The sequence below is a fragment of the Acyrthosiphon pisum genome, chromosome X, assembly GCF_005508785.2.
Source record: "Acyrthosiphon pisum isolate AL4f chromosome X, pea_aphid_22Mar2018_4r6ur, whole genome shotgun sequence".
In the NCBI taxonomy this organism is placed as follows: domain Eukaryota; kingdom Metazoa; phylum Arthropoda; class Insecta; order Hemiptera; family Aphididae; genus Acyrthosiphon; species Acyrthosiphon pisum.
In genome coordinates this window covers 128,510,308-128,527,173 of record NC_042493.1, presented here as the reverse complement: position 1 = coordinate 128,527,173, position 16,866 = coordinate 128,510,308, and the positions used below count along the sequence as shown (strand labels likewise).

The window sequence follows — 16,866 nt, the reverse complement described above, 5'->3', positions numbered from 1 at the left end:
ACAATTCGAGTTCTGAAGTTTTGAGCAATTCATTTTTTTGTCAATCAACCGATTGACCATAAGCGTGTGCAGAATTTCTGGCAGGGTAGTCATACATAAATACATTAACACACATACACACACATATTACTTATATATAATATTCATATTCACACCTAAGTTACAAAAACTAATTTGGATGGGGTAACCTCATTTAACTACATTTACCGTGGTAAAAAATATTTTTTTTTAAAAAAAAATAAAAATATAAATAAATGTAAATATTTTTTATAATGTGTTCGACATTCCTTGATAATTTACTTATTCGTCGCAAGTGTTTACAGAAACGTTAAGGGCGAACGCCAGCCTCCCGGTAACATAATAAAATAATAAAAATATTCAACTGTCGATTTGTCTGCACGCTTTAGCAGAGTAGGTAGTATACCATCCTATTCGGATTACTGCTTTGTACTAATGTATACGTAAATATATATATATATATATATATATGATACTCACTTGATATTATTATGTAGTCACGAACAATGTTTTTGAAAAAAAAGAATAATAACATGGTCCATAAGGTCGAGAAGACTTGTCAATATAATATGTTTATATATTGTAATATACACGATATAATATCTACATTGTGTGTGTAAAACGTTGTTACGATCACTAATGTTTCGGAATTTCAGGAACGAACAATGGTGACGGACTCCGTGCTGCAAACGGTATTAAATGATTTTACACGGCCGACATATTTTAACAATAAAATTCTGAGTTACCATATATGGTGATTTACTACCCTTCGCTACAGCAGTCCGAGGAAACAATGTCGCGTGCTGTAAAATGTTTTACAATAAATGCTGCGCATTCGTTAAGTTATTAACTACGGCGTTCGGTTTTAAACGAATTTACACGACTGATATAATAATATAAAGTATAAATATAATGCCCAAATGCCGGTACTACCATATATGGCCATTTCTCGCCCTTATTTAATAAAAAAAATACTGTTTCGTCGCACGATGTATGCACTGCAATGGTTTTATATAGTAATAACTGCTACGATATAACAATACGGTCATCCCGGTACAATAATATTCGTTTGGCGATAGTACCTATAAGATTTCCTTAAAGCTGGTAGGTATATCATTCACCACTATGTTTATTGGTCTCTAAGGTTAAGTGTTTTAATAATATGAATAATAGATCACACGCTTCGGATAGTGATAACATAAGATATATTTTTACATATTATGACGACAATCAAATATAATACACACATATTGGCTGTCAATCATATACATACATATTGTATTGTAACATAGAACAAAATCGACCAATGAGAAGTGGAGAACTCCGATATAGGCCGGAGGTGAGGAAGATGCGTATCTACTGCGCAAAACTAGTACAACTGTGATGATACCTATATAATTTGTCATGAAATATAACATAAACAATACGTCAATACGAAAATAATGGTAGGTTCCTAAAATTATATTTCGCGTTCTAAAAAACAGTAGGTATTTATACAAATAAAAATTTCGCTATAATATACGATATAATTCGATGTATTATTAATTATAATAGTGTTGTATTATTTAAAAATATACTGTTTTCGTCCGTGACTAACAGGACTGTCGTCTGTGAAATTACTGATATTATATTATTATAAAATATTACTAAATTTGTATGTTGTATTGTCAAGTGGAAAGATGACTTTCAAAGCAATGTAAACAATCATAACCTCAGCTTTTTAAAGGCAAGTCAAATCAATTTTTAAATAATATTATATAACAACCCTTCTACACCCCCCCCCCCCTGGTTGCGCCACTGCACTCACTCGCGGGACACCAACACCCTGTGATCACTCGTCTTAACACGACACAAAAAAGTGTTAAGATATTTCGGCACTAAATATAGTACAAGCACCGCGTACATTATACAATAATAATAAAAACGATTGCCAACACGTCATATCATGCGCTATCCGGCCGTGTGTGTTACGCACAGGTGCACCGGCTGAAATAAAATGCTCCTAATTTATTAGCATTGCATAATACGTATTATTAATGCGATTTCAATGTAAGGCGGCGGCGGTGGATTTAACTAACCGTCGCACATTCGCCATTATCTGCAAATTTGTTTGGCATATCTCAGTGCAAACAATATCTTATACAGTAAACGCCACTTATAAGACTCACTTTGGGACCAGCACAAAGTGAGTCTTATATCGGAATAAATCTTATAGGCGAAGTGGGGAAAAAAATTAATTACGTATTTATAAATTTTATTTTATTACATATTTTGCATAAATTTTAATACTTTAACACATATTACATAGGTACTTATTATTGTATAAATTTAGTAATCCTGATAAAAAAAAAAAAAAAAAACTAAAATTATAATTACATATAAAAATATTATAAAAATTATACATTAATAAAAAATTATTATTATTTATTATTTATTTTGAAAAAATTTATAATTTTGGTTTGTTTTTTATTTTGTTCAAATATTCCGAAAATATACTGTTCGTATTGTACATTGAAATTAGTACCAAGGTGATGGACAGCTCGAATAACGATAATCGGTGCGATAAATGTAAACTTTTATCTGCGATAAAAATTATTATACGTTATAAGGTACCTACCAACAGAAACTAGAAATAATCAACACGAATATTATTTAATTTTTCTACACCAATTTATTTCTAAATTATAACCAAAAAAGTTTATTTTTTAATATTTATTTTACGAAATTTGAATCTTATAACCGATTTTTTTTTAGTGTATTTGGATACGTCCGGACTGTTCCAGACGATTTTGAGTCTAATAAGCGACTGAACCTTATATCCGTGAGTCTTATAAGCGGCGTCTACTGTGTTATAATATTTTTACAATACTTATAATTCTACTGCGTGATATTCATCCATATTCATTATTATTGTTAGTTATCATTAATCATAAGTAATAAACTGATAACGCATTTTTATATTAAGTTGATGATCTCGTATTATATTTGCTGATAGGACTTTTTCAAATTCTCCTAAATATTATGATTTATGATCAATATTATTTTATCCATATATTGCCAAAACTCATTGACTGAGAGTGAGTTAAATAGCTTTGATTTGTGCGCGAGAAGGTATTTATGATCTGACGAAATATTAACTCGCGTTCACGATCGGTCAGAGAATTAAGATACAAAAAACTGTATAGAAGTCTGAAGTTATTTAAAAAAAAAAAAATAATAACAATAATTATGTTATACGTATTCAAATCGAATTAATTATTAGAGTGGTTGCAATACATTTAAATCCCGTTTAGAAGCAAGTTCGAGGTACAAAAAAAGTTTAACATGAACGTTTAAATAATTCAAAAGGCCAGGGCCACAAGACCTGAACCATTTTATAAAAAAAATATTCAACATTTTTTTTTATTAAATAATATTTAGGTAGGTAAATTGAAAATAATTTGATCATGAAAAATACGAAAAAAATTGTACAGCAACGGCGTAATCATACGTCATTAGTTCTTCAAATGGGTGGCTAAATAAAGTATCATGGATTATCGCTTAATATTATTTACTCGATGGTATTAGATAAAATTGAATGCTCTTCGCGGTAATAATAGCAACACCACGACAACTACGAACTGCAGTACGGATTGCAGCATTTTTAGTATTTTATAATCGATGTTTATAATCGAGTTAAATTTAGTATTAATACTTGCCGAAAATTGTATTGTGGCCGTAGCTGAGTATATTGTTGTTTCTTTGCGTCTTGCGTGCTGCGTGCATGTTATTATTAATTGTCATAAGTTATTACTTATTGAGATTATATTTTTAATAACTATTCGATTAACATACTGTCGATTAATAATGTCTAAACGTGTACATCTAAGCGGAAGTTTAAAAAGGAAATTAAAATCACAGTGTATTGAAAAAGAAGAATCACTCCCATGCCTATGAAATATGCGCCTGCGGAAACAACTGATATTGTAAGTAAAAATTTTTTTTCAAATAAAATAAATTCAGTGTATGTATTCCTGATGCCGCTATAACAACAAATACTAAAAATCCTAGAATATAATATAATACGATCAGTGTTGCTAAGTGCTAACATGTTTTTAGCTGATGATGGTACGGAACCCTTCCTGCGCGAGTCTGATTAGCACCTGGCTGGTTTTTGACAATCTAATAATATCATCAGATTCAATAAAAATATTTTACATTGATAACATTATCTCTGAACCTCAACCCCAATCAATTGATTTAGATTTTTTTAAATATAAATGTTTCACAGTGCAAATATATGAAAATAAATATGTATCCATAGCATTAATACATAGCAAAACTACAACAGAGTATTCTTATAAGTTTATAACGATTATTATAATCATCAACATCAATAACGATTATAGTATATTTGTATATGTGATTTTATGTTAGAATACAGGTAGGTAGGTACATTAGGTACCTATATGTAATACCAGCTATATTATGTTGATAATATAATACAGTATGTATAATGCAATCATGCTCTCAAATAAATAAATATTCTTGTTGTATACTTAATACTATATTCTTTGTATTTACTTAATTTCTTTAAGTACCTCATAATAACTTCAATTTGTTATATAGGTAATAAAATTAAAAAAAAATTAAAATTGAATATTTGGCTATTATCATAGATTTAAATATTTTTTTATTTTTTGATGATCTATATTTGTATTGTATACGATCTCTACCAGCTAGTATACTATAATATGTTTATTTTTTTTTTTTAATTGTTCATAATATAATATAGGTAATAGTATAAAAGTATAACTCAGTTTGTTGTTTATATATGTATATTTTTTTTTATAATAACAGACTGTTGAATAAGTAAATATTATACACATTTATTGTCTACTAAGTAGGTAACTGGTAAACAACCAAACAACTGTTCATAGTTTTAATACACTTAATATCTACATTTTTAGTATCTCATCAGTGTGTCCCGATAGATTAGGCGTAGTCCAATTAGGTATAGGGGTAGCGAATTCGAATCTGACCTTCGGACAAAAAATATAACAAAACAATTTTTTTCCTGGATATTATAGTTAGTCCCAAGTATCTCAACTTGATAGCCTATGGGAGTTACTATGTGACGGCACATAGACTATTGTTTTGCGATATCGCATGCAGTAACTTCTAGTGTCTGGACATTATAAGCGTCATATTAGATTTTCTGGGACATCTATAATAGGCTTTAAACTTGTACGTCTCGCTGCCTAATGAGATGTCAATGTGAAGTATCGGAGATTATATTTTTCACATAGATAAACTCATAACGGAATTGCACGACGTATACTAACACGCAGCCAAAAATTCGTCTATTAGCCTCACTCCATCGGGTTGGGTTATAACGGGGTAATATGAAAATTAGATAAAATTAAAATTAAAACATTATTACAATATACAATATACATGGGAAACCTTCTGCAAACGTGACATGACGGTAACAGCAGAGGCTTACGAAAATACTATTAGACCGACAAACGTGGCCGTTGTTCGGTAATATATATATTTTTATATCTGGGGTTCCTCCGATACATACAAACGACAAAAGACATTCACGGCTCACGAGTTTCCTAAAGAAAAAGAGAAACTAGGTCAACACGACATCTCGATTGTGTGAATAATATATTATTGTCTACGCACTGCCCTCGTATCGGTCTCCATATGCCGGATTACCAAGAATAGGTTCCTACGCCCCAAGACACCGTCGCTTTGTGTGGACGACTATATTATAATAATTTATTAGACACTTACTCGAAGCCCACACTTGCACATGCTGAGATGTGCCACTCACACATTGCAGTGCAAACGATAAACAACGTGAATAGAGGTTTTTGAACACAATATACCCACTGAACGGACTGTAAATAATCGACGTCAGGTCCACTTCGCCGGGTCACCGGAGCGAAAAAATATAACATAATATTATGTTTTTCTCGAGCGGTCGAGTACGGCATCAGTGCGGGACAAAGAACTCTTCCCCCCATCACCGCCCTAATACCATAATGGTGTGACTCTCAAACCGACAGTATTAATTTTTTTGTATTGCCTTCGGTCCGACACCGTGCCTCCGCGACTACTCATCACCACGTATACTTACTTAAAACGAGGGTGGTCTGTCCTTATATTGTATATAATATTTTACGGTGCATCGCTTTACCGATATGGCGATATATCGATATCCGTACAATAGTAGAATATCACTGTTGGTATTTATCACGTATTCATGTCTATATAATACCTACACACATTAACAAGTTTAAAAGTTAAAGTATCATCTCATATCCTGATTGAAAATGAAAATTTCTAAAAATCGGGAACAGATAATATTCTTACGTAAAAGTATCCCACTGTACAAAATATCATCACTGGTATATCACCGAGAGGTCAGATTTCAAACTGCGAAGTTACAAAAAAGTTCTAGTTACATTCCTTATATGTCCATGGAAATGCTAACGCCTGGTTGCGTGATGTTACAAGTGCAGGGTTATAACGCAACTTCAATAGATCATCACTTACTAACTTGAAAAGGAACATGATGCGAGCTAACATAACTTCACATAGATGCATATTATCAACTCTTTTTAGTAACTTCTGCAAGAAGTTGTTCAATTATTTTTATCAACATCTGAATACTCACAGTTGATACTTCTCCTGGAAGTTTATTTTAAGTTGAACCTTAACTTATATTATTAATGGTATATATTATATATATAGGTATGAATTATATATACCTATACATTATATAAACAGTGAATCCTCTAAATACTGGATCTTCATGTACCTGCAATTGTGTCCACTATTCAGAGGGTTAAGTTTGTAGAAAATTTGAAGCTATTGTTCCCAAAAAACATTCACTTTTTGGAGATAACTATTAGGAAAGGTTATAGTTAAAGAAAAAACAAATTATATAATATATTCTAAAATACAACTTTTTATTTTAGGTAACAAAAAAAATTAACAAAAAAATTATTAACATATAATTGGTACATGTTTAAAAACCAAAATCATTTTATAATACTATATATTAACAAAATAAAATATAACTGTTGCAGCAACTATAATGACCAGTGAATGCATTAAAAGAAAAGAAGGTTGCTGTTACAATTTTGTACCGCGGAAAGAAATGTTTGACATGATGACTTCCAAAAATTTATATCCAAAAGATCTAGTTTCAACTTGTGGAATTGAAGATTTTGTGGTAGATGAAGTATAACATAAAGCAAAATGACTTAAATAAGTGTTGTATCTTTTTAAATTATACTGACAAATAGACTAAAGAGACTGTGTTTATATTTAGTTAGTAAAGTAATGTAATTAATAATAATTTTGTGGTAGATGATATTAATTATTACATAGAACAATATTTATTATTTACCAATATGACTTAAATAAGTGTTGTATCTTTTTAAATTATACTGACAAATATACTGTAAAAGACTGTGTTTATATTTAGTTAGTAAAGTAATGTAATTAATAATAATTTTGTGGTAGATGATATTAATTATTACATTGAACAATATTTATTAAAAATAAAATATTTAATATAGATTAAATTAATAATTAATATATATATTATATTAATATAAATATATTAATATATATTGATTATAAGAGATTATAAATATGATAAGTTCATAGATAATAATATATTCTTATATTATCCATGGATAAGTTATCAAATACGATTTTTTTTACACAGTGTATAGAGACCCGACCATCCGGGTATTGATAAGAGACCCGACCATCTGGGTATTGATAAGCACTACTATAAGCGCAGCGACGAGTGCCGCAAAACGTGTTATCACTGCACATACTATACAACATTTCTTAACCCTGTGACCCACTTGGGGAGGTGTTGTATAGCAAATCGGGGGATATTTTAGTTTTTAATTGTCCGAGCGAGCGCAGCGAGCGAGTGACCCCGCTCGGTGATTCGGTGCAACAAAAATGCAATTTTCTTAACCCTGTGACCCACTTGGGGAGGTGTTGCATAACAAATCGGGGGATATTTTCGTTTTTAATTGTCCGAGCGAGCGCAGCGAGCGAGTGACCCCGCTCGGTGACTCGGTGCAACAAAAAAAATGCAATTTTCTTAACCCTGTGACCCACTTGGGAGGTGTTGCATAGCAAATCGGGGGATGTTCAGTCAAAAATACTTTTAAAAGTTAATATATAATATATCAAGTCCCGGCGCATGCGCAGTATGTACCTGGATGATCGGGTCTCTATACACAGCGTTTTTTTTAAGTTTTCCTATTGTAGGGTAATATACGGTAATTTTGATTTCTTTATACGGTTTTCACATAAAAATTTCTGGCAACACTGATTATGAAGGTTATGAACTCATCTTCACGTATTATGACATTCAATTGCTATACGTTATAAAAATATATATATTTGTTAAATGAATTATTTGAGATAAGTATAGTTTAAATTAGTAAATAATAGTTAAGTAAAAGTAAAAGAGTAGGTATACAGTGTACATTATGATAAAAGTTCAATAAAATTGTTTTTTATAATTTATTAATTAGAAGCTAGAAAGACACATTCACCCTTTATGTGATTTACATACTAATTAAAAAAAATAGATTATCTTTTTTTAAACTGAGTTAATTTAATATTTTTTTTCTATATTAACTTTTAACTTTTCGAGTTAAATTTATAATTTGCAAACTGTTAACTGTTAACTTATCGATCTAGTGTTCTCTTAACTTAACTTGAGTTAATTATTTTCATTAACTCGCCCACCTTTGCCAAAAATGAAGATATGATTTGCAACACAAGTGTTCAGTCAACGGGTGTCTGTAGTTATGAACTTTCTTGCTTGTAAGATTCCATCTTAACTATTATTATTCAAACATTAGAAATTAATTACAATTTTTTTCCTGGCTAAAATGATCAATGACCCAAACTTCTGATACAGCGGCTGCCTTATTATTTTTTTGATAAGCTGTTTGATTCCTTAATTGGCTCATTCAATAAACTAGTAGACGGCAAGATGTATAGCACATCTGAGAAACAAAATTCCATTCTTTATAAACTTTGGCAAGATAGTTTGAAAATATTATCAGAAAAGGATGAAAAAATAGTCAGAGTATCAACAATTAAAAATTGGTCAACAACAATAAGTGGTAAATTAATTTAAAAGCATATTTTTTTTTATAAAAATAAAAATAATTAGATATCTAATTATTAATTTCTAATTTTTTGGTTTTCAAACACTGTCAAAGGAATAAAATCATTGCTCCCCAGACATTTGAACCAAGATTCATTGGAATGTTTCTTTGGTGCTGTAAAAAGTGTTGGGTGTTCAAAACCGACATGCGCTCTATTTATATCATCGTACAAAACATTACTTCTCAACAATTTGGTGTCCTCACATTCTCCAGGATCAAACTGTAAAGATACAGGAAAACGCAAGATATGACAGCATAAAAATGACCCAATATATTTATTTAAAAATACATGGTAGTTAAAACCCTCTAAAAAAAAAAAAATTGTTCAGGGTAAATATAACCTATTACCATAAATTATATTTTTTAAATTGACTTTGAGTAGGTACTTGAACACATTTTGTTTTAATATTATTATTATGTTGGAACGAATTATTATTTTAATTGTATACAAATCAAATTATAAATTTTTTAGTTATATATTACATTCAAAATATTTTTTCTTTTATTGCTTATTAATAAAGAATTTTACCTACATATTTATACATTTTTAGATAATAGTTTTACAATGGTGTTTATTTTCTTTTTTTTATATCCTGTAAACATTTCTACCAGAAGGAGTACTTCGATTTCATATAGTACTTTATCTTTTAGCAAATTGGATCAAGATGGTACTTTAAAGAGATCATTTTTCGATTTTATCAATAGTTATTTAATGCCACGGGAAAAGCCACCGAAAATTTACGAAAAAAACCCTAAAAATGGGATTTTAATTTTTGACGCTTTGTTTATCACCATAGAAACGAATAATATTAATTCAAATTACATGATATAATAAATAATAACAATATAAAATATCCAGACTGACAAACCGCATCTCCACTCAGAATCGTTTTTCTTATACAATGATAGTATATCATTGAATTCAAGTCTAATATTCAGTACATTATACAATGACCCACTTGTGGTTACCTACGCCTACTGTACAGCAGAGCGACATCTAGGTACTCACCTGCTTTTTAACATTTATTGTTATTATTTAAGATTGTATTTTGTGTATTATTTTGTTCTGCAATTAACTGTACTTTTACCCTTATCTAGTTGTTTAATATTATATTTTTTTTATATTCTATTAATGTTTTCAATTAATATTATACTTATGTAGTGTTTTTATATATTATGTATTAAGTTTTGTTTAAATTATAATTTTATAATTAGTTCTTAGTACAGATAATTTGTGCAATTTCATTTTTAATTAAATTGTTTTTTTTTATTTTAATACATATTTTACCATATTTCAAACTATCTCGATCATTGTAACTATCGATAATGGCGACCATTAATTGATGGTCGCGATGTTTTAGTGTATTATACAATCACCGAGGGCAGTAAGTTATGGCGGTCCAACAATTTAACACAGGAGTGGCTTATCTATTATATTAATGGGTGTATTATATTCATAGATCATAATATAAGAATGGATAGGCCATACTATCATATCACACGTGCATGAACGTTACAATAATTGTTATTATTAGGGGTCTCATATTAAAATAATGATAAGACCCATTGCTAGAGTGAGAAACACCATATAAAAACTGGTTGTCTCTCATCTACATTCCAGCACGCAAACCCCTCGTATATTAATATAGGAATGGCCTATCCATTATTTTATTATCTATGATTATATTATACTACTAGGATTATATTATTATACTCGTCTATCATGAATGCATCAATTGATAACAAAACGGACAAATACGTCATTTTGGTTTTTGGTACATTTTCATAACTATTAATATTATGATTATTATAATATTAATTATCGTGGGACGTAATTGGTACCCGAGTTAGTGCGCAACACGCTTAGTGCTTACACGACTCATAACATAAAATATATTCCGATAGTACTTACCTATTTGCTTGTTGTTATAGTATTCATATTATATTTTTGAAGATGGATTCTGATTTGAATGATTTAGATTTTTATGGAACACTTGGAATCGAACAGTCGGCTACAGAAAAAGAGGTAGGTCAATTTTTATTCACTTATGTATTACTATTAAGAGGCTGTCAGCGCACTATTTGTTTTCTCTCTCTGGCTCACACGCAACATAGACAAAATGCGTTTACCCAAAATCATTTTTTCGGAACTCGCGTCATATTATGCTATCTACTTGAAAAATGTATCTACCACAATTGTGTGTCGGCGTTGTATGTTATCTACAATTTTCCACCCCGCAATGTATAGATTTTAGGTGTCGTCTGGGTATCTGGGCATTATTACATTAAAGAACTTTTTTCCATGGACCCTGTACTCGTGACCCATAATTTTTGTAAACAGGTTCAGAGTCATCAGAACTATTAGATTCAACATCAGATGAGACGGGTGAAGTACGAGTTATTACGGTAGCAGGCTTACGATCGCCTACACACAGACGCACTCGGTGATACTTAAACGCTTCCCTTGGAATAACGACTCGTCAATTTGGACTATTACACCGGTTACTCCCATTTTTGAACGGCGTTCAAATTTATCAACGCGAACGTCTCGGCATAAATTAAACCAATCTGTAACAGTAATACAGTATGTCTTGCTCTGCCGGTCCATTTTGCAGTATTTGTTACGTTCACTTCATTACACCAATACCAAACTAACTCCACTATGTGACACAAACTTAGACCACTGTTGTTTTTTCCGTTTACGTCGACATAAGTAAAGAATTTATTTTGTTTTCTGATGGACTGAAATATTTAGCATCCTTTCTTCTGACAACGTAAGCACTTTTCTTTAATAACTTTACCTTCTCCATCACGTTTGCGAGTGTTCTTCATATACTCCTTAAGGGCCCCTCCACATACTTCATTATTTGAATTAACTTTTTGGCATACTTTAGCAGTGGGCAAAACACCACGCTGTTTTAAAAAATTAGTGCAAGATTCGTCATTGTAAATAACATGTCTATAAAAGTCAATAAAATGTTTCATTTTGATTTAACAAAAAATAATTATAATATGATATGTGTAAAGTATAGACTGTAGAGTGTAGTGTGTATTATTGATGTTTATAATTATATGGTTATACCTGAAATATTAGTTTCCGTCACTATTAAATATCTTTAATCGTGGTCTCCGTACAAAGTAGATATCACCCGAAAGGTAGATAACATATAACGCGATCAAAGTACAGGTAGATAGTATATGACGCAAGTTCCACTTTTTCTATGTGGTTAAGTAATCTTAGAGTAAAGTCACTCATGACAAAAAAGATAGAGAATAATACTTTTGAGGGAATGACATCGATTTGTCTAAATATTGTCTCAAAACAATTTAAACATCATTTAAATTTACAACATTTCTTATTTATTTTGAAAGTGGAATACAAAGTCAAATATTAATAAAATATATAATCGATGTCATTCCCTCAAAAATATTATTCACTATCTTTTTTGTAATAGGTGACTTTACTCTAAGATTTATATAAACGCATAGAAAAAATGATTTCGCGTAAATGCGTTTTGTCTATGTTGCGCGTAGGCCAGAGAGAGAAAATGAATAGTGCGCTAACATCATCTTAATATTTTCTATTTCAATCAGATTAAAACGGCATATCGGAAGAAAGCTCTACAATGGCATCCAGATAAAAATCCCGATAATCCCAAAGCAGCTCAACTGTTCTTGCAGTTATCTAAAATATTAACTATTCTTACAGACACAGCAGCTCGAGTAAGATTTGATGATTTTGCATTGTAAATGTTATTTAATTCAGGAGTGGACTGGCCAGGTGTGCTAGTGTGCCGCAGCACACCGTGCCAGCTTATATGTGTGGGCTTGGCCGCCGGGGTATTTGAACATTTGACGATATTACTAATAAATAATTTAAATTTATTTTCAAATACAAAACAGTTTAAAAACCATTGTTATTGGTTGGTACAATTCTACAATAAGTTCATAGTTGGACCATAAGTTTATAATAATAATAATAATATTATGAGCATATTAGGTATGTTATATATTGTATTATTATTCCTTAACTAACAATTTTAAAAAGCAGTTTTATCAGTTGTAGTCTAGCATCATATTTAATTTTTTTTTATCAGGTCTTCCTGTCACAGCCTGTATATAAATTATAAATAGACAATATCCAATGAGTTTTATTATATATTTTATAAGAATGATAAATGTATAATCCTTTTGATATTTTTGATTTTTGTTTAATATTGTTTTTATCATTAATTTCATAATTCATACTGGTATTAAACCAAAATCAGTTTCAAAATCATTGCATTATTATAGTCATTACTTTTAATATAAACTTCAAGCTTTTTATACATTTTTTCTGTTATCTTTTTCAGCAAACCTACAATATTTTCATAAATATTTGCGAATAGTTCAATGATTATAGTTTAGCAATAACTTTCTGGCAGTCGATGTACCAACCAAATCGTATAAAGTGTTTTAACATTTTTCTAGATAAAACTGATTTTTAAAATTGTTGGTTAAGGAATTATAATACAATATACAACATACCTAATATGCTCATAGTTAATATATTATTTAAGAAATATACTCAGAGAAATTCCCAAAAAAAAACATATTTTGCAAAAAGTTATTACATTCTAAATTAATTTACCTACTTACAAAAAATATTTATACCATAAAAAATTCTAAAAAATAAATTACTTGACTGAGATAAATGTTTTCACCTACAAAGTTGTTCTTATAATTAGATTTACAAATTGGCTATTTTGAATTTTTCCAATTTTCATTAGAAAAATTATTTTATTTTTTTATATTATACATGTAGGTAGTTCAAGTGACAATAAATTATTTATAAAAAAAAATGTTTATATATCAATTAGAACAGAAGTTCTTTTATCCTTCCTGTTACACTCTGTATTTTAAAACATTTAATGCATTCTGAAATAAATCATATTTATTTTAGGATGTATTATGTAATAACATTGAAAAATACTATGTCCATCACAATTAAGATTGTTGTTTAATATATTATGTCAATAAATTGCTCATTTCTTTGAAATATTAAAATATAATATTTTTCTTTTGATATGCGCTCTGTGTATGAATACATTTTAAATCTGTCGTGCATTCAAATAAAATGTCAGAGGTTATTAATTAGTAAACTAAAAACAATTAAAAACAGACTGAGGTCATATTTAGAGCAGAATCATTTGAAAATGTTAATTTCTATTGAACGGGATATTTTGGAAAATGTAGATTTTTCAGATGTACTTAAAATGTGAAAAATACTTCAGATTTAATGGAAAAAATGCTTGCTTGAATTATGCTTGAAAAATTGTTGAATGTAAATTAGATTTCAAAAAACTATTTTTTTCTGTATTTTACACTGAAAATTGCTTAGAATCGTTTCATTGGAGATATGATTTATTGTTTCGTTTCTTTAAGATTTAATATACCAACACCACTTTACACTACATAGACAAGGTATCCTCGTCTTATATCTCGTAGCAAAAGCGTCGTAACAGTATTTTTATTTTGCTCTAATTGAAATCAATAACTAATATTTTGGGTATATGGTAATACGGTATAATCACTACTATAAATTATTATCGGAAATATTCGAAATAAAGTATTTAGTAGGTATATTTTCAGAGATTATCTGGACTACAAGACGAATAAATAGGTGTATTATATATTTGATTCAAAACCCAAAAAAGAAGGTATTCATAAAGAAGCTGTTATAAAGTGTTTTTTGGCCAATTTAGTTTTATAGAATACTGAGCGGTTTACCTCCCAGTCCGCCCCTGAATTTTAATTGTAAATGTTTTTACTTGTTTTTAGTTAGATTATGACAAGTTGGTAAATGCTAAGACTGCTGCAAAATTGTGCGAAAAAGAACATGATTCGGATATAGCGCCATTTATAGACAATATTAACAAAAGAAGAAATGAATTATCAGTAAAACGAGATACAGATGAACACAATTTCAAGGTAATTTATGTTATTGTTAAATTTTCGTTTTTAAATTCAATTTTTCGTGTAGAAACCACTGGAGCGTTTAAGAAAAGAAAGTGATCTTAGACAGCTAGAAACTGAAAAAGAAAAGAACGATTCATTTATATTAAAATTAAAGTGGAAGAAACAAGGGGTATATAATAAAGCTAATTTAACATCATTGTTTTCTAAGGTAATTTATAAACATTATATTTTGAATATTTGTCTAATACATTATAAAATAATATAGTATGGTGACAAATTAAGTGTTGTGGTTCTGAAAAATAGCAAATCTATGGCTTTTGTTGAGTACAAATCTAAGACTTCTGCTGTAAGTGATTTTATATTAAATTAAGGTAACCTTTGTTCAAATACTTTTCTGTGTTCATACAAATATTATTTTACTAGATAAACGCCAAAAATAAGGAAGTTGGTTTGGACAGTTGTCCTCTTATTGTGAGTTTTTTCGGGGATTTTGGACCAGACACTAAAAAGAGTTTTACTTAATCATACTTCTGCTCCAATTTTCTAGTACTATCTTTCCAGCTTATCAAAATCATACTGATTATACTTAGAATACTTCATCACAAGTATTTTTATTTTAACCATGTTAACCAATATACCATTTGTAAACAAAATACAATTTTCTTTAGGCTTATTTGGATTATGAAGCAATGATCCTTGAGAGATTTCAACAAGCTGTTAAACCTCTACAAAAAAAATAGTAATTCAAGTAACATAAATACAGAAGAACACAAGAAGAATCTGGTTTACATAGTTACTATTTATTATGATTATTTATATATGTTATTAGTTATTACCTGTTTAATTCCTGTTCAATATTTTGTATCCTATTAAAATATAATTTTTATCTGAAAAGCAGCATAAGAAGTAATTTGTATAATATGCTACAGTCTACTTTAATAACTATCGTGTCAATGGTTGATACGTTCTGCAAAGTGCAAAAACTATGATTTATTTTAACACTTTGTGACTAAAAGAATGAGTATTGTAAAACCTTAAAATTACCTTTAACTTTTACGATAATATCACATAAGCCATAGGAATTATGTTAAATATATCTTAATAGGTCCGGTTCCGTATTACCAAACCCTATAGTGCCCCAGCTCCATATAAATAACCCACACTCATTCGTTCATTTAAAAACCGCGCGTAAATATAATAAGAACTTTTATCAATTATTATAAAAATTATATAATTCTGTAAGAATATTAATATGTTTATAATATATCATAATTTACAATAATTATATGACTTTGTGCCTTGTGGCATCTTGAATAATTACCTATATAAAATATAATAATACATTTTTTTATGCTATGAATATTATTTAGATAGTACATATTATAGTATTATACAATAAATAAATGCATAAATAAAGGTATTTTAATCCTAAAGAATAAAGAAAAAATACATATAATATTGATTACTTATTAATAAGTCACAATAGGTAGAATAGAAAATGAAATTTTCATAATTTATTACCTTTGTGCTTCATATAATAACTGTAAGCTACACAGTTACTGGAAAAACGTTTATCAAAATTTTTATCCAGACCTTTTAGAATTTTATTGGTTTTATTGCAATAATTAAATAATAAAAATTGTATATAGTTTTGATTTAATAAGTTCTTTTAACTTGTGTTAGG

At 29.2% G+C, this 16,866-nt stretch overlaps 1 pseudogene; it reads left to right on the top strand.

Annotated features, from left to right (window-relative positions):
• Window positions 1–10,987: 10,987 nt before the first annotated feature.
• On the top strand, window positions 10,988–16,092 carry LOC100165040 (annotated as a pseudogene).
• The last annotated feature ends 774 nt before the right edge of the window (window positions 16,093–16,866 follow it).